Here is a 22,063-nt window from a genome sequence, read left to right on the forward strand (position 1 = left end):
ACTTGCCTTGACCACGACCTGTGCGAACATTGCTGCTCGGTAGGAAACGTAACACTTATAATACAGCAAAACAACACACGTAATGAACAAATACTTGTAAAAATAAATTTACAATGGTTGGCAAGAATGACTGGCTGCGCACAGTCCCTTATAATCTCGTATTAAAAATGGACTAATCATGTCTTTACGAGTGATCTTAAAAAAGATCTTACACTTATAAGCGATTAGCCATACAACGTGGCTAACCCATTTTTGAAACTTGTAAAAAGTAAAAATTTATACAAGCCAGTCCTTTAAAAAGAACTGTTCATTGGTAATACCTGTGCAGGTGTTCACCGTTCCAATAGCATGGATAGAGATCTCCATTTAAGCGTGCAAGTTTGTAGGTGCCCGGATGAAGGACTTCTTCAATCTGGTAAGGTCCTTCCCAGTTTGGTCCGAGCACTCCAGCAGTGGGGTCGCGGGTATTCAAGAAAACTCGTCGTAGCACTAGGTCACCGACGTTGAATTTCCTTTCTTTCACCTTTGAGTTAAAATATCGTGCGACCTTTTGCTGGTACGCAGCGACTCGGAGTTGAGCTCTTTCTCGTATTTCTTCAATTAAGTCTAGGGACTCCATAAATATTTGGATATTTTGGCTCTGGTCGTATGTAATGCGTCAATGTGAGGGGGGATCTAATTCAACAGGTAACATAGCTTCATATCCGTATGCCAAGGAAAATGGGGTGTGGCCCGTCGCTGTTCGATGAGAAGTTCTATACGACCAGAGGACTTCAGGCAGCTGTTCTAGCCATGCTCCTTTAGCGTCTTCAAGTCTTTTCTTCATGGTGTCCTTAAGCATTTTATTCACTGCTTCGACCTGTCCGTTTGCTTGTGGATGCGCGACTGAAGAAAAGCTTTTGATAATCCCGTTCCTTTCCCAGAAGTCGGTGAATAAGTCACTGTCAAATTGGGTTCCGTTGTCTGAGACAATCTTTCGAGGCAAACCATATCGGCAAACAATGTTCTTGATGACAAAGTCAAGAACTTTCTTGGTCGTTATGGTAGCCAGTGGTTCAACTTCGGCCCATTTGGTGAAGTAGTCTACTGCTACAACTGCATACTTCACTCCGCCTTTTCCCGTTGGCCAGAATTTGGCCAACTGACACGAATTCAAATTCGCTTGATGCGGACAAACACGTTGGAAAGAATGTGATGACGATATAATAAAGAACACAAGAGTTTATAGTGGTTCGGCCCCAGAATCTGGTAATAATCTACGTCCACTCGAATTGTTATTGATATAGAATTCAAAGGAGTGATCAAAGAACTAGGGTTCAATGAGTTTCACCAACCTCTGAAGAACAAGACAATATATCAAATGATCAGAAAGAGAAAAAGAAGAAGAAGCCCCATTTCCCTTGAGCTCTCTTTCTCTATTTATAGGCTCAAGGAGGATTTACATTAATTTGTTACAGATATTGTTTCCTAAATAATCGGATACTCAGGAAATCATGGGAGATAATTTCGGATACTATCATAACTGCATAAGATCTTCTTTGCGTATAGCATGCGTACGACCAGGCTGGTCGTATGAAGAGATCGAACGTTGCGACAATAGATGTCTTCCTGGTCGATAGTCAAGCACGAATTCTGGCAGATGTCAGCCACGTGTATTAAATGTTTGCCATGTCATTCATGCTTGTTTTTTGGATAACAGAGGTATATGTTGATGACATGTTGGTCAATTCCGAAGAAGTTGGATGACATGTCCCAGACTTGGAGGAATGCTTTGCAATACTTAGAAAGTATTGCATGAAGTTAAATCCCCTCAAGTGCTCATTTGGAGTTGGTTCTGGTAAGTTTCTCACATTCATAGTTAATTAACGTGGAATCAAGGCTAACCCTGAGAAGATCAAAGCATTGATTGACATGAAGTCACCTACCATAATCAAAGAAGTGCAAAGCTTAACAGGGAGAGTAGTTGCCCTCAGTAGGTTCATATTGAAGTCTACGGACAAGTGTGTTCCCTTCTTTAACTTACTAAGGGGCAGCAAGAAGATCCAATTGACCGTGGAATATGAGAAAGCTTTCCAATACTTGAAGGAGCATCTCGCTCAACCTCCCGTCCTAGCAAAGCCAATAGATGGAGAAGTACTATTCATCTATTTGGAAATCACCGAGCATGCAATCAGTGTTGTTTTGGTGAAAGAAGAGAACAGGGTACAACACCATGTGTACTATATCAGTAAAAGGCTAGTGGGTGCAGAGTCTAGGTATCCCTATCTTGAAAAACTAGCCTACTGTTTAGTAATCGACTCTCGAAAGCTGCGTCCATACTTCCAAGCTCACTCGATCAGAGTCCTAACCAATCAACCTCTATGACAAGTTCTTCAGAAACCAGAGGCCTCAGGATGATAATGGGTGGTGGAGTTAGGATAGTTTGATATCACTTATCATTCAAGGATGGTGATAAAAGAACAAGCATTGGCAGACTTCACAGTCGAAGGCACCAACCTTGAAGACATTTCCTACTAATCGGAGAATGTAGATACCGAGAAGGAAGAAGATACTCCCGTATGGAAGCTATATGTTGATGAAGCATCTAATGAACACAACTCAGGCGCAGGAATCATACTGATCACGCTGGAGAATCATCAAATCCACTGCGCGCTCTCATATTTGGATTCAACGCTTCAAACAACATGGCTGAGTACAAGGCATTGCTAGGAGGATTACGCTTATCTCGGGATGTGCATGCATAGTCCCTAGAGATATTCGATGATTCCCAACTAGTAGTATACCAGGTACTAGGGGAGTATCAAGCCAAGGGACTTAGGATGGTGTAGTACCTAAACAAGGTGAAGGACTTGTTGACACAGTTTAAGAGATACTCGATTACACAAGTCCCAACGGAGCAGAATACCAATGTTGATGCCCTAGCCAAGCTTTCCAGTGCCAAAGACGCAGACATCCTAAATGTCATTCCTGCAGAATACTTGGTAGAAAGAAGTATAATCGAGCAGGAGGCACTACCTGTTGAGTTAGGAGATACATGGATGAACCCTATTATTAACTATCTCAACCACAGAGTAGTACCCTGTGATAGGAACAAAGCAAGAAAGTTGGTGAGACAAGTTGTACGATATATGGTAGTCGACGGGGTCATGTACCGATGAGGGTACTCCCTACCATTACTAAGGTGCATTACACCAGACCAGTCAAAGTTGTTAATGGTCGAGGTACATGAGGGGTTTTATGGAGATAAAGCTAGGGGCAAAGCCTATAAAAAAAATCATAAGACAAGGATACTTTTGGCTGACGATGAACGAAGAGTCGATGGAGTATGTCAGAAGATGCCACAAGTGTTAGATGTTTTCCAAGATACCCTGCACGACACCTAATGAATTAACATAAATGCAAAGCCCTTGGCCCTTCGTTTTATGGGGAATCAACCCGATCGAGAAGCCATCCACATGAAGAGGAGGAGTCCAATTTTTTTTTTTTTTTTTGTAGTTGTAGTAACTTCACCAAATGGACTGAAGCAAAACTGCTCGCCACCATCACCTCGAAGAATGTCTTAGACTTTGTGGAGAAGAATATCATATGTTAATTCAATCTACCAAAGAAGATATTCTCGGACAATGGGACTCAATTCGACAATGATAGGTTCACCAACTTTTGGACGAGGCATGGAATCACAAAGAGCCTTTCCTCGGTAGCATACCCCCAAGATAATAGTCAAGTAGAAGCAGTGAACAAGACTATCAAAGACACTCTGAAGAAATGCCTTGAACAAGCCAAAGTAGCCTAGCACGAATTACTTCCAGAGATTCTATGGTCACATCGAACAGCAGCTCAAATAGCAACAGGCCATACGCCATTCTCTTTGGCGTTTGGGTATGAGGCCATGTTGCCAGTTGAACTCATTCCTCCATCGCATAGACGTGAAGCATATGATCAAGGGATGAACTATCAACTAATAGAAAAGTCGCTTGATTTAATAAAAGAAAGATGAGAAAAGGAAATTCTCAGAGTAGCAGCACACCAGTAAAAAGTGGCTAGATACTTCAACTCCAGGGTGAAAGATCAAAAATTCCATGTTGGAGACTTAGTACTCAGGAGGGTGTTCCTAAACACTAAGTACACTACAGCAGGGGTACTAGGACCTAATTGGGAAAGGTTATACCTTGTGGAGGAGGTAATCCCACCAGGGACATACAAGATAGCTCGATGGAATGGCGAACTAATCAAAAACTACTGGAATGGCGAACACCTCCGCCAGTACTATCAATGAAGTAGTTCAGCGGCAACACAAGTTTTAACTTGCAAATGTATTATTTCTGAATTATCTATGTAATAGCCATTATGCTTATGATGAATGAATGAATTTAATTTCTTAAGCTTCACTTAATTCTTTAATTTCTTTCAACGAGGGACTGGTCACTTTAGACCTGTCAACCCCATCTAATCATGTTCGATTCTTGTCCTTGAGGGACCTATCGACCCATAAGATCCAAACAAGAGACTGGTCTGAGGACCTATCGCCAATATGGATCATGTTCAATCCTGATCCTTAAGGGACCTGTCGATCCATAAGATCCAAACAATAGATGGGTCCTAGGACCTTCGTCAAATTATGGATCATGTTCGATCTTGGTTCTTGTGGAGCCTATCGACCCATACGATCCAAACAAGAGACTGGTCTGAGGACCTTGTTGCCAAACTATTTGATCATCTTTGATCCTGGTTCTTGAGGAAACTATCGACTCACACGATCAACAAGAGAGAAATGTCCTAGGACCTTGTCATAAAATTATGGATCATGTTAAATCTTGGTTCTTGAGGAGCCTATCAACCCATACGATCCAAACAAGAGACTGGTTCAAGGTCCTTGTCCCCAATTTATTTGATTATGTTCGATCTTGGTTCTTGAGGAACCTGTCGACCTATACGATCAACAAAAGAGATCGGTCTGATGACTAGTCGTCATTATTTGATCACGTTCGATCCTGGTTCTTGAGGAACCTATTGACCCATACGATCAAAAAAGAGACTGGTCCGAAGACCAGTCACCATCATCAGATCATAATTGAATCTGCTCCTTGAGGGACTGATCGATAATTTGATCTAAGACTCGTTACAAGCTCGATTATCCCATCTAGACCCTTTTGGTCCAACTTAGACAATTCTATCTACAATCATTATAATGAGTACACGAGAGATTGTGTAGATCGTGATTGACATTTGCTACGCAATCTGCATCTGTGTATAGGTATCATTACTACTGAGTATGAAACCATCACCCGACTACCAATGAGGGACAAGCATTTCCTGCTTGCATCATTGGGTGAAAATGATAGTACTATGTGTCTAAACGCTCGAAGCAAGGCATGGTCAAGTAGCAAGTGACCAAGGCTTTTAAACCCATGATCACTTGCGGGGCATATAGTACAACTGATCGGGGTATACACAAGGAATGAGGAGGTGACCTCAAGTACTAAGCAAGCTCAAGTTTTTCTAGGAAAATTGTTCAACATATGTTCCAAAAGTGCAAAAAACAAAAACAAAAAAGGCTTTGGTGGGGAGACTCCTAGCCAATCAGCCAGATCATCAACCCTATAGGGTGGTCGACCTATCACCCATGGGGTGGCCAACCTAACTGTTTTATTCATGGTACTTGGTGAAGTATCGTACTACTCACATTACCATGGTCGTTAGCATGAAAACCGTAAAGGAGTAAGGTTAGTATGGCAGGTCAAATACATGTGTTCAGAGTATACTGATACCTGAACCAATGAGGGTTGTGAGTTGATATACTTAGTAAGCATTGGAAATAAAAAAAATTCAATTAATACAATGAGTACTCATAACAAAAAAAGCATAAAAAGGCATAAAATGTCATATGTACAAATTTTCAAGTACAAGGTGCCCCATCAATGGCACGAAAGGAAAGATAGAGTAAGAGACCAAAATAAGACTAACAATGGTGAGGAGTATCATCCGAAAACCACCCTGAGCCTCGGCAGCCTCACGAGCCAGACATTTCCTAAGCTCCTTCGCTCGCGTCTTCTTGAGAAGGAAATCCAAGTTTAAATCTTTGTTGGATTTCCAGATCAAGTAGAAGCAAGAGAAAGTTGTCTTTGAATACTCCTCTCGAGCCTTGTCCCGGGTAGCCTTGACCTCTTGCTCCTTTACAAGAGTATCCTTCCACAGTTGATCCATGCTGACAATCAGGTTCTCTTTCTCAGCCTCAGACTGTTTGAGTTGATCGGCAAGTTTCCCCTCCATCTGGGTTACCTTGAGAGTCAACTCGGTCACTTCCTGCTGTTAAAGCTCCACAGTACTGTGGAGAGTGTTGATCTCTTCATCTTTCAAAGCAATATCCGCATCCCTAGAGCCATGAACATGCCTAAGGTCCAGCACCTCATGGAGAACAGCTTCAAGCTCAGAACAAAGGTTTGAAAGCGTAGAGGTATACTCTACGAACCTATCACGGGCATGGGAGACCAACATCAGCGCCTACAAAAAACATACAAGTGTTAGATAATGTCAACACACAAGCTAACAAAACAAAAAGAAAACTATAGAGGACTTACACTCTAAATGTCTAGGAATGACTTCGTGAGGATGGTGCTCAAGTCCTCATTCTTAATCCCATTAAAAGTTGTTGTCGTCTACTCCAGATGGGACGCTTGGTCCATGGTGGCACCTAAATTATGTATGGCAAACTGGAGTGGCTTAGATAAGGGAGCAGGCGCAGAAGAAGAGGCGCCCACATCAATAATACTTGGAGGAACTGACATAGGCAATGATGGCTCTACCTCTACGACAGGACTAGACGCCAAAAGAGTCGGAGAAGGCACCTCAGGAGGAACCTCCATTATCGACTCAGCCTCAACGCTGGCCCTCTCGGCCGCTCAAACAGAAGAGCTAGTCTCGGTTGGAGTTGACCTTTGTTGGGTGTGAACAAATTCGAACATATCTGAACCTGCAAAAGAAGATCAAATATTAGTGGGATATCAAATACAGACAAAACAAAAAGTACAGATGATAAAAGTGTCAAACCTTCTAAATGAGATTCGGGTTCAAACGTGGCTTCATCAAAATCATCTAAAGTAAGCAGTGAGTGCACGGATGCACCCACCTCATCACCCTCCTATCCAGCTAGGACGGGCGAAGAGGGAACCTTCTTGATATGAATAGGTCCCATGGAGTCTATGGCATATACAGGCATAGGACCATCTTCATCTGGAACATCAGCGATAGTAGAAGGAAACAGCCCGAACTTCCTAAGGTTCTCTAAAGTAACGAGGGTCTTGACATTCTTCTCCTCATAGGTCATGGCAATCAACTCCTTAGCCCTAATAGCCATAGCCTGGGTCGGGAGCGGTCTATAAAAAGGCCCGACATGTTTAGACTTAGAGTAGTTGGCCTCTACATCCTTAGTGCAGAAACAGTTGTCGGCATATCTAAACTCCTTGCTATTTCCAAAGATCTCTTCAAAGAAGTTGTCGGCACCCTCGCTCGTATGAAGGTGGAAGTGGAAGTACCCAGAATTGTGTTGAGAATGGTTCATCTTTAGATCAAATAAGTAATGGATCTCATGAGGTACTGGAGTAGCCCATTTTCTACGATGGTAGAAAATGTACAACGCAGATAACACCAAGATCGCGTTAGGAGTCAGCTGAGAGGGACTAATTCCAAAATAATCTGCCATCTCTAGAAATATGGATGAAAAGGAAGTAGGGCGCCAGACTTGATGGCAGAACGTGTCCAGGCGGACATTCCCAAAGGGTCCTCAGCTCTATCATCTGGACCAGGGATAGTAATAGAAATGCCAGTGAGGTCAAAGGTCTTCCTCAAGTTCTTTATCTTCTCTTCAGTCATGTTAGAGGCAGCCCTTTTGAACCAAACCACCTCATAATCAGCAGGGCAAGGCTTCTCAACCGGTTTCCATATGATCTCACTGGCAAAGGTGGCCCCAGAATCTGATGAATAGAACTCTTTTTGTCGTCTCTTCTTCTGTTGTGTGGCTGGCGAGACTGTCTTGCTCTTGGGAGAAGGGAAAATCACCTTAGGCCAAAACTTGTGAGTAGCCTAGAGATGAGAGCCCTCGCTATGTTCTCGATGAGAAGAAGAGTGATGGGGAAGTCGACTATTATCTCAATGCAAAGGGCGTTGCAAGTAGTCTCGCTGATTGGACAAAATCTGCTAAGAAGAATGGCCTTGCTAAGATGTGCCCTGAGAGCCACGGGGGGTACTATGCTGAGAAGAGATCTGAGAAGAGACAGGAGAAGAGCCCTGAGTGATGTGTCTGGAAATATGAGGATTATCTTCGGAGGGTTGCCAAGTTGTCTGTTTTACTCTTTCCATTGGGCTTATACCTTTTTAAGAAATCTTCCTCAGTGAATAAATATCAAGCGGAGTGAGGGAGAATCCTTTTCACCCTTTCCAAGAACTCCTGTGGAGTACGCTCGCTTACAAACTTATCTAACGAAGAAGAGCTGGACATCTGCAATAAAGGAAAAATAAAGAGTAAAGTTAGTACATCAACATAATGAAGCAAATAGTTGGGGGCATATCCATTACTAAGGAGAAAACCCAAAGAAACTGAAGACAAAAAAATTTAGGGTCCCAGATGGTCGGCCTATCGCTGGGCCAACCACCCTAGATCTTGGATCCTTGTAAATCGCCCAAGGAGTATGGTGTTCCACCATGCTATGTTTTGGGCCGACCACCCAGGCCTGGGAACCTTGGAAATTTCCCAGAACATGGGGAATGCAGTCTAGATTTGGATTTTGTAACCCTAGAAATCGCCCAATCATAGGATCTATAAGCCTGGTAATCGCCCAGGCTAAGGAAGCCCTAAGGGTGGTCGGCCTATGATGGAAGCCCTAGGGGTGGTCGGCCCATGATGAACTTCACAAGCCTGGAAATCACCCAGGCTAAGGGAGCTTTATGGGTGCTCGACCCATTATGGGATGTGTAGGCTTGGAAATCGCACAAGGCAAGGAAACCCTAGGGGTGTTCGGCCCATGATGGAATTTACAAACCTAGAAATCACCTAAGCCTGGATCTGAAACCCTGGAAATCACCTATGCCTAGATGTGAAGCCCTGAAAATTGCCCAACCCTAATTTATATAATCCTGGAAATCGCTTAGGCTAGGGAAACTTAAGGGTGGTCAGCCTAGGTTAGGGTTTACAAGCCTCGAAATCGCCCAGCTAGTGAATCTGAAGGTGGTCGGCCTACTGACCTCTAAACCCTAAAGCATCACGTAGAAAGAGGCAAGGATCAAGCCAATTTTTTTATTAAAAACAAGTTTTTGGTTCAGAAAAGTCAGTTGTTTTGAATCAAAGCAGAGCAAAGTAAGGAAATTCAGACAAATTCATCAAAGATGTAAAGATTAGGAAAGAATACTTACCAAAGAGGAAATACACAGAGTTGATGCAGAATTGGAGAATTCCACGTCTCATAACTTCCTGAAGGAGGCGCACGGGTCAGGAGTCTGATGAGTGAGGCCCTACTTATAGCCTCTCAAGCTAACCATATATTTAGGAATTCAAAATCCTTGAAAAATATCTTATATTTTTAGGAATTCAAATTCCTTGAAAAATATTTTGTATTTTTAGGATTTAATATCCTTTAAAAGTATATTATATTTTTAGGACTTCAAAATTCCTTTAAAAATATACTATATTTTTAGAACTTCAAAACTAATTTTAAAATATATTATAATTTTAGGACTTCAAAACTCCTTGAAAAATATATTATATTTTTAGTTCTTCAAAATTCCTTGAAAAATGTACTAGATTTTTGGGAAATTAATTTTCCTTGAAAAATATAATTATTTTTAGGAATTACAATTATCCTTAAAAATTCGTGCTAAGAAAATTATCGATAGTTGATAAAAGTACTACTTAATGTCCAGAGGGACTTTGCTATTAAAATACTATTGCGATATGTTTCTCGGGCCAGATCAAGTTTACCGTAATGTTGAATACATTACGATAAACTTGGGGGGCAAATGTTTTCCCTCAAAATCCAGGGATGACGTGGCGAATGAGAAAGCGGCACGTGGCATCACAAATCAGGGAAAAATGATGAAGTATTGAAAAAATATTGATGAGCAAAAAAGATAGGTCCAGGACCTATAGGGAAGCCGACCAGGCATAAACCCCCTAGGGGTGGTCGACCTGGCCTTAGCCCCTTAGGGGTGTTCGGCCTGGCATGCTCAAGAAATGCATGGGGTGGTCGGCCTAAACTCCCAAATACACTTTGCTAGATAAAGTTCATGCTCATTCAAGCTGAAATCATCAGGCCTAGCATCGAGAAGATCAGTAGGCCTAGCACCTAGAAGATCAAATGGCCTAGCACCTAGAAGATTAAATGCCCTAGCACCCAGAGGATCAACAGGCCTAGCACCCAGAAGGTCATCGGGCCTAACACCCAGAAGATCAGCAGGCCAAGCACCTTGAGGGTCATCAAGCCTAGCACCCAAGCTCTAAAGGTTCATCGGGCCTAGCACCTAAGTCTCATAGATCAACCAAGACTTAACGTTTACCCGAAGGTTTCAATCACAATGAACTAATAGTCATGGGGAGGTGCACACATGTCTCCACTCACAATGATCGTGTGCCAAACAACGATCCCCGGTATTACTGATCATGTAACAGCCCCTGGATACTATAAATAAAGGACCTAAGGCTTCATAAAGGGGGGATCTCTTTTCGAACGATTTTGAGAGAGATATTTTCTAGGGAGAAACTCTAAGCAAATTTGTGACGAGTGAATACTTCTGTTCATCCGTGTAATTTTCTATCGAGTGATTCAATACCAAAGACTAAGTGGATTAGGTTATTACTACTCATCAGAATAGGACTAAACCATTATAAATTTATGTGTGTTTGTTTACGATATTTATACACTGTCGTATATTATATTTATTTTGTTCAAAAGGTGTCGTATATTGTACATATGACCGTTGGCCAATTTCACAAGTCAATAAGAGTCATAACGATTCTAGGGATGATTAGAAGCTTGATAGCTGGAGGATTTAGCTGGAAAACGACTTAATCAGAGGTAATCCAAGCTTTAAGTTATGAGTTTTTGAGTTCTTAAGATTTGATTGGATTTTATGGTTTTGATGAATTTTTTATAGGATTGTAACCTGGGTTTCGATGGTTTTGGGTTGTTGAGTTGATTGATAACTTTGTTTATGGGGTTGGGCTATGTTTGGAGAGGCTTTTGGATGGATTTTCCATGAGAAAAACGGAGAAAAAAACAGAATTTACAGGTCAAGTTGCAGCCTTATTCTTAGGGAACCACGGCTCTCTTGGACCAGGGAGACGCTAGTGCCTTTGGCCCTTTTGAGCTACGACGCATGTTATGGCACACTGCAGTGCAAGTGCAGTCAGGGAGGAGCCTCGCACCTCTGACTTGAGCGGGTCACGGCTCAATTTCTTGGGGGTCGCGGCGCTTAAGTGATTTTGGGCCTTGGGGAGGTTTTGAGTGCGGGAACTCAAACCTAAGGGCTTGGGATCGTTCCTACTACATTTTTTAGTAGGATTCGACGTCCCAGAGGTTAGAATTCAGTCTGGAAGCCTTTATTTACTCGCTATTGATGGTATTCTATACTTGGTTGTGACTAGGTTATCGCTAGGGGCTCGAGATCAGGATCGTGCTAGAGGGTCGTTCTTATTTTACATTACACTCGGACCTGAGGTAAGAAAACTACACCTAATACGAGATGTACATGATTAGGTCTTGGCCCGAATGTTGAATATAGAAGTGATTAGGGCTTGGGCCTTGTAAATGTTCATGATTATGGTTATGCCTGTGAATGATTGATTAAACATGTTGAATGCTATGTATCTGGATATTTGTTATATGATGAATGCCTGTTAGCATTTTATAATTGGGAAATACTTGACTTATGAGTCAAGGACTACAATAGCGCTTGGTACTGGTCGAAAAGCGTTAACTTATGAGTTAAGGGCGGTAATAGCGCACTAAGCGCTAGCCGCTTTAGTTAGATCTAAACAAGAGTGCATCATACGCTTGTCCGACCCATTGGTCGTGGAAAATTAAGCTCCAGGTATGTTTGGCCAGCTCCAATGCTAGTTATACAAAGGATAGGGCAATGGGCCCTGGGGTGACTTATTTGTCCCATATCCTAGGGTGTTGAGCCCCAGTGTGATTTATTAATCATGTAATTAGGGCAATGGGCCCCGATATGACTCAGTTAATCATGTAATTAGGCCATCTGGCCCCATATGATGTTGTAGTCATTTATATGAATGGTATGCATGCATGAGTAGGATTATTACTGGTAGGCATGCTTAGTATGGTTTTGTAACATATTATTAACTGCTTATGAGCATGTTTAAGTTTTCTTGTTGAGCCTTGGCTAACGGGTGCTATCTAGCGCATGTAAGGGAAAGGGAAGCTGGATTAGGCATGAGTTGGAGAGCTTAGGTGGTGACATGTAGATATCCAGTCTCCTGACCACCACGGCCAAGGTTTCTCAAAGGACCTAAGGTTAATCCCTAGTTTTGCCGCTTAGGTCGATGGGTTATAACTTTGATTTGGAATTACCCTTTTGGAACTGTAAACAACTTTTTAAACGTTTATTATGGGAACCCATGTACAACTTAACTTTTTAATGAAATATCTATTCCTTTTGACCGAAATTTTTAAGCCTGGACTATTAATTACATTTAGTTGCACGTCTATGGCCAAATGACTCGTCTACCGAGTATAGCAATATTTAAAATACACAGTGTAACTGTAACGTCCCAAAATTACCTAATAATACTTAGGGCCTTGATTAGGGGGCTGGATGGAAATATATTCAATTATATGTTTATTTGATATAATTTATTATGATTATGTGAGAAATATTATAATATAACTAGTTATGCATGTTTAGGAATATTAAATATGCATGCGGGCTCGTTTCTTATTAGAAGGCAATTTTCGTAATTTTACCCTTTATGGGCATAATTGTATATATGTGATATATGTGAGAGACCACATTATTATGTGGGTTTATTTGGATTACTCGGCACAAGACGATCCTAGGGAGAAAGTTAGCAGGGAAGTCACAACAAGACCCAATACCCGACTCGGGGTGAGTCAAGGGGTATTTTAGGTATTTAGCATTAAATCGGGTTATCTGGTAATGTGAAAGAATAATTGAGGATTTATTTGGAGTTAGTGAGATTAGGAGGGAATGCTGGGGATTTTGACCATTTTTCCCTCGAGGACGTTTTTGGTACCCCGAGCCTTAGGATTAGCTTAAGTAAACTTAAGCCATAAGAAAACATAAAAAACACTCAAATACTCTTAGAACCAACTCTCTCTCTCTCTCTCTCTCTCTCTCTCTCTCTTACTCTCTTTCTCTCTCAGCTTCCCTAAGTTAGTTCTTGAAGATATAAGAAGATTGTGGCTGAAAACCAAGGAATTTAAGGTTCAGGATTAGAACTGGGATAGCATGTGGCTAGGGGATCACCATTCAAAGCTGAGGTAATGGTTTAATCTTTGTCTTTAACTAAATTCTAATAGAATTATAGGTTGTTCTTGAGTTGTTCTTGAGTCTTATAGATCAAGGGTTGAATTGGGAGTTTTGATTTGCATCTAGTTTTTAGTAGGGTTTTGTTGTTGGGAAGATATTAAAAATGTTATGTGTATTGAATTGTTGTTTTAGGATGGAATTATGGTGGTTTTGGTTGCGTTTGGCTGGAGAAAAATGGAGGAAATTCTAGGTTCGTAGGGTCAAGTCATGGCCCTGTTCTTGAGGGGTCGCGACTCAATCGAACCCAGAGCCCTTGGGGACTTCTTTCTGGGAGGCGCGCCACGATCCTCAAGAGCAAGTCACAACACGTGCTCCATTTCCAGGGGAGGAAGGCCTCTGAGTTGAGGGGTGCGCCGCAACCCTCATGGGTAGGTCGCAGCCTGCCTGGGCTGTTTTGGCCATGGTGAGCTTTTAGTGATAGGAAACTTTTCCTTAGGCTCAGGATCGATTCTAATACCCGGTTTAGTAGAATTCGTGGTCCCGGAGGCTAGGACTCGGTCCGGAAGCCTTTATTTTCTCATTATTGATGGAATCTGATATTATTGTTCTTACTAGGTTATCACTTGGGGCTCAAAACTAGGATCGTGCTCGAGGGTCATTCTTATTTTACGTTATACTCGAACCTGAGGTAAGAAAACTGCACCCAATATGTGTTATATGTGATTAGGGCTTGGCCTGACTGTTAATAATAGTTATTGTTATCCAAAAAACAGGCATGAATGACATGGCAAACATTTAATACACGTGGCTGACATCTGGCAGAATTCGTGCTCGATTATCTACCAGGAAGACATTTATTGTCGCAACATTCGATCTCTTCGTACGACCAACCTGGTCGTATGCATGCTATACGCGGAGAAGATCTTATACAGTTATGATAGTATCTGAAATTATCTCCCATGATTTCGGAGTATCCGATTATTTAGGAAACAATATCTGTAACAAATTAATGTAAATCCTCCTTCAGCCTATAAATAGAGAAAGAGAGCTCAAGGGAAAAGGATCTTCTTCTTCTTTTTTGCTTTCTGATTATTTGATATATTGTCTTGTTCTTTAGAGGTTGGTGAAACTCATTGAAGCTTAGTTCTTTGATCACTCCTTTTGAATTCTATATCAATAACAATTCGAGTGGACGTAGGTTATTACCAGATTCTGGGGCCGAACCACTATAAACTCTTGTGTTCTTTATTTTTTCGTCATCACATTCTTTCCAACGTGTTTGTCCGCATCAAGCAAATTTGACTCCGTGTCAGTTGGCCAAAATCAAGGTCAACATTCTGGTGCTTTCATTGAGAGCTTGATACATTATCGTTGAAAGATCAATGGCGAAAACTACCAAGGAAACTGGACAGGCGGCCGGCGCTGCACCATCTCACCTGCCTCCTCCTTCTCCAAACGTTGCTGAGGATGAGCCACATTTGGAATTTGATGAAGAAATGGACTCCGAGATGCTGAAGAATACCCTAGGGGTATTGCAGGATGAACTGGCCAATCTGAGGGCCAGCCAGGAAAGTGCTGCCGAAATCATGGCGCGGTAGCAACAAGAAATTGAACGGCAGCGCCTGGAGCTGAGTGAAAGACAGGCGGAGATGGACTGTCGCCAGAGGGAGGCCATGGTAGCCCTCGAAGCAGCCCTACAACTTGCTAGGAATCAGGCTGCGCCAGCCTCGCAGCCTAATCAACCTGCGAATGGGCCGCCCCACAGGGGTCCCAATCCTAGCCCGCCTATCCAACCCTCGAGCCCACAAAGGCCCGAGCAGCCACCAGTGCCTCAGGACGATGTCCTGCTAAGGGACCCTAAAGCACAACCTCCATCCCAAGATGGTCACGGAAATCCCCCACAGCAGAGGCAGAATAGGGCCGGGCAGCCGCCTCGCAGTCCTTGATGCCATAAGGGCGACGAGCCAAACCCTCCGAGCAGAGGACAGCGTCCTCCTGGTAACAGGAGGAACTCAGAGTTAGGCTCTGCGGTCCGAGGCCCCCCACGGCATGATAATGCACGGGGACCTACCGGCCAACGCAGGCCACCCTCTAACGCTCAAGAGGTTCCAGCCCGGGAAGCCAACCGAGGGAACAGTCGATCCCACCATAGCCAATCAAGATTCAGAGATGGCCATGGTTATAACGAGGTCGACTCAGGCAGAGGAAATTTCGGTCGGAGGAATGAGGAAAGAGGTGGAGGCCGAAGCCTGCCACCTAGGGATGACCAACCCGACAGACGGGACGCTGGGGGGCAGCCCAGGAAAAATAACGTCTTCAATCGGCTCGGAGCTAGCGAGCAACGGAGGAGAGACGAGGATTTGAGAGATGTACTCAACGATCGTCGCAAGCGGCACGACGAGTACGTCCCCCCAGCACCAGAGGCCCCGGCGATTCCTAGTGTCGTGCAGGCCCAGATAGATGCCCTCAACCAGGCAGTGCAGCAGCTGGTCGGGGGAAGAACATCTTACATTGACCACGATAGGAGGAAGGGCACTCCTTTTGTCCAGAGGATAGCTATGGCAGAAACTCCTGACAAGTTTAAAATGCCTATGCTTCCGAACTTTGATGGGTATGGTGACCTAGTGTCTCACGTCAACAAGTTCGAGATAAAAATGGACATTCAGAAAGTGTCCGAAGATGCTCGGTGCTGGATCTTCCCTGCAACACTTTCTGATGCCGCACAGGAGTGGTTTTTCAAATTCCCTTCTGCAAGTATAGTTTCCTAGGAAATGTTCGTAAAGGAGTTTCACGGGCAGTTCTACGCGGGTCGTGTGCACCCGACTGAGGCAAATCAACTGGTTGAAATACGCCAGCAAGAAGGAGAGCCACTGAAAGACTATGTCCAGCGCTTTATGCGAGCAGCTGCTGGAGCGAAAATAATAGGGGACGAAGGTAAAATGATGGCCATAACTGTGGGGGTTAAGCACCGCACGCCTCTCTGGGACAGCCTTAGAAAACATGGAGTTAGAACTACCCAGGAATTCTTGGATCGAGTTGATCGATACATCAAGCTCGAAGATGCCATCGTCAAGGAAGGAAAACCCACACGCAAGGACAAAGGGACTGCCGAGCCCGCCAAAGCCACCAATGGGTCCAAGCCCAACGGCAATGGCAAAGGCAATGGGAACGGCAACGGCAATGGCAATAATGGGGGGAAACGGCCACACAATGAGCCTTCCACCTCTGACAATAAATGATCCAAGGGTAATCGTTATGAACGTCAGTTAACTAATTGTACTACCCTTATTGAGTCTCGGGGAGAGGTTTATTAGGCCACAAGTTCCAGTGTGCCTTATAAGAAACCTGCTCCCATTCGAAAGGATATTTCGAGAAGAGACACTACCAAGTTCTGTCGTTATCATAACGACTACAGACACGATACCAATGAATGCGACCAGCTGAAGGATGAGATCGAGTTCCTTATTAGACATGGACACTTGAGAAGATATATACGGGCCTCGGGAAATTCCTAACGAGAAGCTCCAGGTGGCAACGAGCAAGCGCCCACACGCCAACGCTCGCCACCTTTACCACCTGATCCCGTGACTGGCACATTGTTAACCATTTGCAGAGGCCCTCACCTCGTGGGAAACAGCAGAAAGGCCAGGGAACGATATGCTCGGACTCTTCGCCACGACCAGGACATCGAGATGATGACTGTGGATGACCACGCGCCGAAAAAGGCTCAGTCAGAAGAGGGCGAAATAACCTTATCTGATAGCGACGCCCAACATGTCTGGTTCCCACAATCCGATCCACTGGTCGTGGATATCTAAATGGCCAATATTATGGTGAAAAGAGTGCTAGTAGATACAGGAAGTTCGGTGAACATCCTGTATAAGTCTTTGCTGGAACGCATGAAGTTGTCCGTTAAGGACCTAGAGCCCTGCAACCAAACAATATACGACTTCTCTGGAGAGGGACTCGCCCCAGCAGGGTCAATCAGACTACAAGTGACAGTAGGTACAGCGCCTGCTACTAGGACATTACTCGCTTCCTTCATAGTAGTCGATTGTCCTTCGGCGTACAATGCCGTCATTGGGAGGCCTATACTGGTTGATCTACGGGCCGTCACCTCTATATGGCACTTAGCCATGAAATTCCCCACAGACGCAGGGGTAGGACACGTGTTGGGAAACCAGAGGGAGGCCAGGGAGTGCTACAACGCCTCAGTCACAAAGGCGAAGAAGGGAACGTCAAAGAGCACTCCCCCAGATAGGTTGCAGATGGCAATTGATATACAAGGCCAATCCGGTGATGAAGTCACCAAATAGGGTGTTTCCCAAAGTGAGGATAAAAATTTAGATCCTCGCTTTGGGGATTTTGAGGAAAATGTTGGACCCGTCGAGGACCTAGAAGAGGTCCAACTTGACGTGGAAGACCCGACCAAAGTCGTGAAGGTCGGTAAAAACTTATAACCAACCACGAAGCATGCACTGGTGGAGTTTTTGCAGAAAAACCAGGAACTCTTTGCCTGGTCGTACAAAGACATGGCTGGGATAGATCCTACAGTTATCAGCCATGTCCTAAACATAGACAAGAGTTTTCCACCCGTGCAACAGAAGAGAAGGCTGCTCGATAAGGATCGGTCGAGAGCCTTAAAAGAAGAAGTTGAAAGATTAAAGGAGAATGGGTTCATTAGGGTGGCGTTTTATCCATCGTGGGTCTCTAATCCAGTACTGGTTCCCAAGTCTAACGGCAAATGGCGAACCTGTGTGGATTTTACAAACCTCAATAAAGCCTGCCCGAAGGATTGCTTCCCACTCCCAAGGATCGACCAGTTGGTCGATGCTACTGCAGGACACGAGATCCTCTCCTTCATGGATGCATACTCAGGCTATAATCAGATCAGCATGCATCCCCCTAACGAGGATCACACCAGCTTTCGGACCGATACAGGATTATACTGTTATAAAGTAATGCCCTTCGGACTAAAAAACGCAGGTGCGACTTACCAGCGATTGGTTAACCACATGTTTAAAGAATTGATCGGCGTAAACATGCAGGTGTATGTGGACGACATGCTGGTAAAGTCAAAAAAAGCAGAAGGACATGTGAAGGATTTACAAGAGTGTTTCGATGTATTGAACAAGTACCAAATGAAGTTAAATCCTCTCAAATGTTCCTTCAGAGTCGGATCAGGGAAGTTCTTGGGGTTTATTGTCAATTCAAGAGGAATCGAGGCCAAGCCCGACAAGATAAAAGCCCTGATCGACATGAAATCGCCAGAGAAGATCAAGGATGTACAAGAATTGCTGCCCTAAGTAGATTCATTTCCAAGTCAACGGATAAATGCGTCCCTTTCTTCAATCTACTTGGGGGCAACAAGAAGTTTGAATGGACAGGAGACTACGAGCAAGCTTTTCAGGCCTTAAAAGCCCATATGGCACAGCCTCATATTTTATCAAAGCCTATCGAAGGAGAAACTTTGTTCATTTACCTTGCGATCACTGAAGTTGCTGCTAGTGCGGTACTAGTACGAGAGGAAGAAGGCGTACAAAAAGCGGTTTACTATGTAAGCAAGAGGCTAATCGGAGCAGAACTGAGGTATCCTCCCATCGAGAGGTTAGCGTATTGTTTAATCTTGGCCTCAAGGAAGCTATGTCCTTACTTCCATGCCATCCTATTACAGTTATAACTGATCAGCCCCTTCGGCAAGTCCTCCATAAACCAGAAGCATCTGGGCGTTTATTAAAATGGGCAGTCAAACTTGGGCAATTCGATATTACAAATTCACCGCGAGCAGTAGTAAAGGGACAAGTCCGCTGATCTTATTGCAGAGTTCACCACACTCCTAGACAACGAGCAGTGCGAAAAGCCTAGTGCCCCTGAGCCTCAAGATGAAGCTCCTTCGTGGAAGTTATTCACAGATGGGTCGTCCAACGACTCTCACGCGGGAGTAGGAGTGATCTTGATAACGCCAGAAGGGCATCGATTTCACTGCGCCATTAGGTTCGACTTCACAGCGGAAAATAATGAAGCCGAATACGAAGCACTCCTCGCTGGATTAAGAATGGCAAAAGACATGAGTATAAAGGTGCTGGATATTTATAATGATTCACAGCTGGTAGTGAATCAAGTTCTAGGGGAATATCAAGCACGAGGCCTAAAAATGGCAGCCTACTTGAACAAAACTAAAGATCTGTTGGCCCAGTTCAAGAAGTATACCCTCCAGCAAATACCTCGAGATCATAATTCGAACGCAGATGCCTTAGCCAAACTCGCGAGCGCGAAAGATGCTGACACTTTGAACATTGTGCCAGTAGAAAGATTGAGCGAGCCGAGCATACAAGCAAATGAAACCAGCATGGAAATCCAGATGGAAGACACATGGATGGCGCCTTACTTAGAGTATCTTACAAATGGAGTACTACCGGCAGATAAGAACAAGGCCAAAACTCTTCAAAGGCAGGCTGCTAGGTATATACAGGTCGATGGTTTTCTATACCGAAGGGGATATTCCATGCCATTGCTCAGATGTATTACACCAGAGAAAGCTAAGGAGCTAATGAAGGAAGTACATGAAGGCTTCTACGGGGATCACGCTGGGGCGCAAAGTTTGGCGAAAAAGATCCTAAGGCAGGGTTATTTCTGGCCGACTATGAACGAAGATTTGATGGAGTTTGTGCAAAAGTGCGATAAGTGTCAGAGATTTTCCAAAATCCCATGCGCAGCTCCAAACAAGTTAAAGCAGATGCAGAGTCCGTGGCCTTTCACAATATGGGGTATAGACTTGATTGGATCCCTGCCAACGGGAAAAGGAGGAGTGAAGTACGCAGTCGTAGCAGTCGACTACTTCACCAAATGGGCCGAAGCTGAGCCACTCTCTACCATAATGACCAAGAAAATTCTTGACTTTGTCATCAAGAACATTGTTTGCCGACATGGTTTTCCTCGAAAGATTGTCTCAGACAACGGAACCCAACTTGACAGTGACTTATTCACCGACTTCTGCGAAAGGCACGGGATTATCAAAAGCTTTTCTTCAGTCGCGCATCCACAAGAAAATGGGCAGGTCGAAGCAGTGAATAAAACACTTAAGGACACCCTGAAGAAAAGGATTGAAGACGCCTAAAGGAGCATGGCCAGAGCAGCTGCCCTAAGTCCTCTGGTCGTATAGAACTTCTCATCGAACAGCGACAGGTCATACCCCGTTCTCCTTAGCATACGGATATGAAGCTATGTTACCTGTCGAGTTAGATCCCCCCTCACATCGACGCATTACATACGACCAGAGCCAGAATAGCCAACTAATGATGGAGTCCCTAGACTCATTTGTAGAAATACGAGAAAGAGCCCAACTCTGAGTTGCTGCGTACTAGCAAAAGGTCGCACGGTATTTTAACTCAAAGGTGAAAGAAAGGAAATTCAACGTCGGTGACCTAGTGCTACGACGAGTTTTCTTGAATACCCGCGACCCCACTGCTGGAGTGCTCGGACCAAACTGGGAAGGACCTTACCAGATTGAAGAAGTCCTTCATCCGGGCACCTACAAACTTGCACGCTTAAATGGAGATCTCTATCCATGCTATTGGAATGGTGAACACCTGCGCAGGAATTACCAATGAACAGTTCTTTTTAAAGGACTGGCTTGTATAAATTTTTACTTTTTACAAGTTTCAAAAATGGGTTAGCCACGTTGTATGGCTAATCGCTTATAAGTGTAAGATCTTTTTTAAGATCACTCGTAAAGACATGATTAGTCCATTTTTAATACGAGATTATAAGGGACTGTGCGCAGCCAGTCATTCTTGCCAACCATTGTAAATTTATTTTTACAAGTATTTGTTCATTACATGTGTTGTTTTGCTGTATTATAAGTGTTACGTTTCCTACCGAGCAGCAATGTTCGCACAGGTCGTGGTCAAGGCAAGTGACCAAGGACCTAAATCTCCTCAATCACTTGGGGGGCACATAAGGTACATCGATAGCAAAGCATACCAAAGGGTATGTAAACACATGAACAAAATGAGTGAAAGCATGCTACGGTACTTAGAGTATTTTTCAAAATTTATGTTTTGTTAAATCAAACCAAAGTACTAAGCTAAGTTCGGTCATGCGAACAGATATTGTAATAAAAAGAAACATTATAATATCAATAAGGCAATCTTTTACACCGCGATCAGTATTGCTCGGATGTAATTGTTTAATTAAAAGTAAAAAGCTTTTGCACCGCGAGCAGTATTTCTTGGATGTAATTGTTCAGTTATAAGTAAAAAAGCTGCCCTTGCAGCAATAAAAATAAATTGTCTTTACAAGCAGACCCGTGGGCCGTAAAAACAAAACAAAAGAAAATTTTTTACTGAGCAGGAGGGTCTTCGGGATTAGGAGGAGCGCTTTGATCGGACGGGGAACCAGCTTCAACATTAGCAGCAGGAGCCTTAGCCTTAGCCTTCTCCTCTGCCTCCAACCGGATGGCGCACTGCGCCATCAGAGTCCTTTTCAACCGCTCTGAGAGGTAGTTGAAGTTGGCCTCCCGGTTGTGCTTCTAGAAATCGTAGAAGCAGAGGTGAGTGGCTTCCCT

This window comes from Humulus lupulus, chromosome 1 (assembly GCF_963169125.1).
Source record: "Humulus lupulus chromosome 1, drHumLupu1.1, whole genome shotgun sequence".
Classification (NCBI taxonomy): Eukaryota; Viridiplantae; Streptophyta; class Magnoliopsida; order Rosales; family Cannabaceae; genus Humulus; species Humulus lupulus.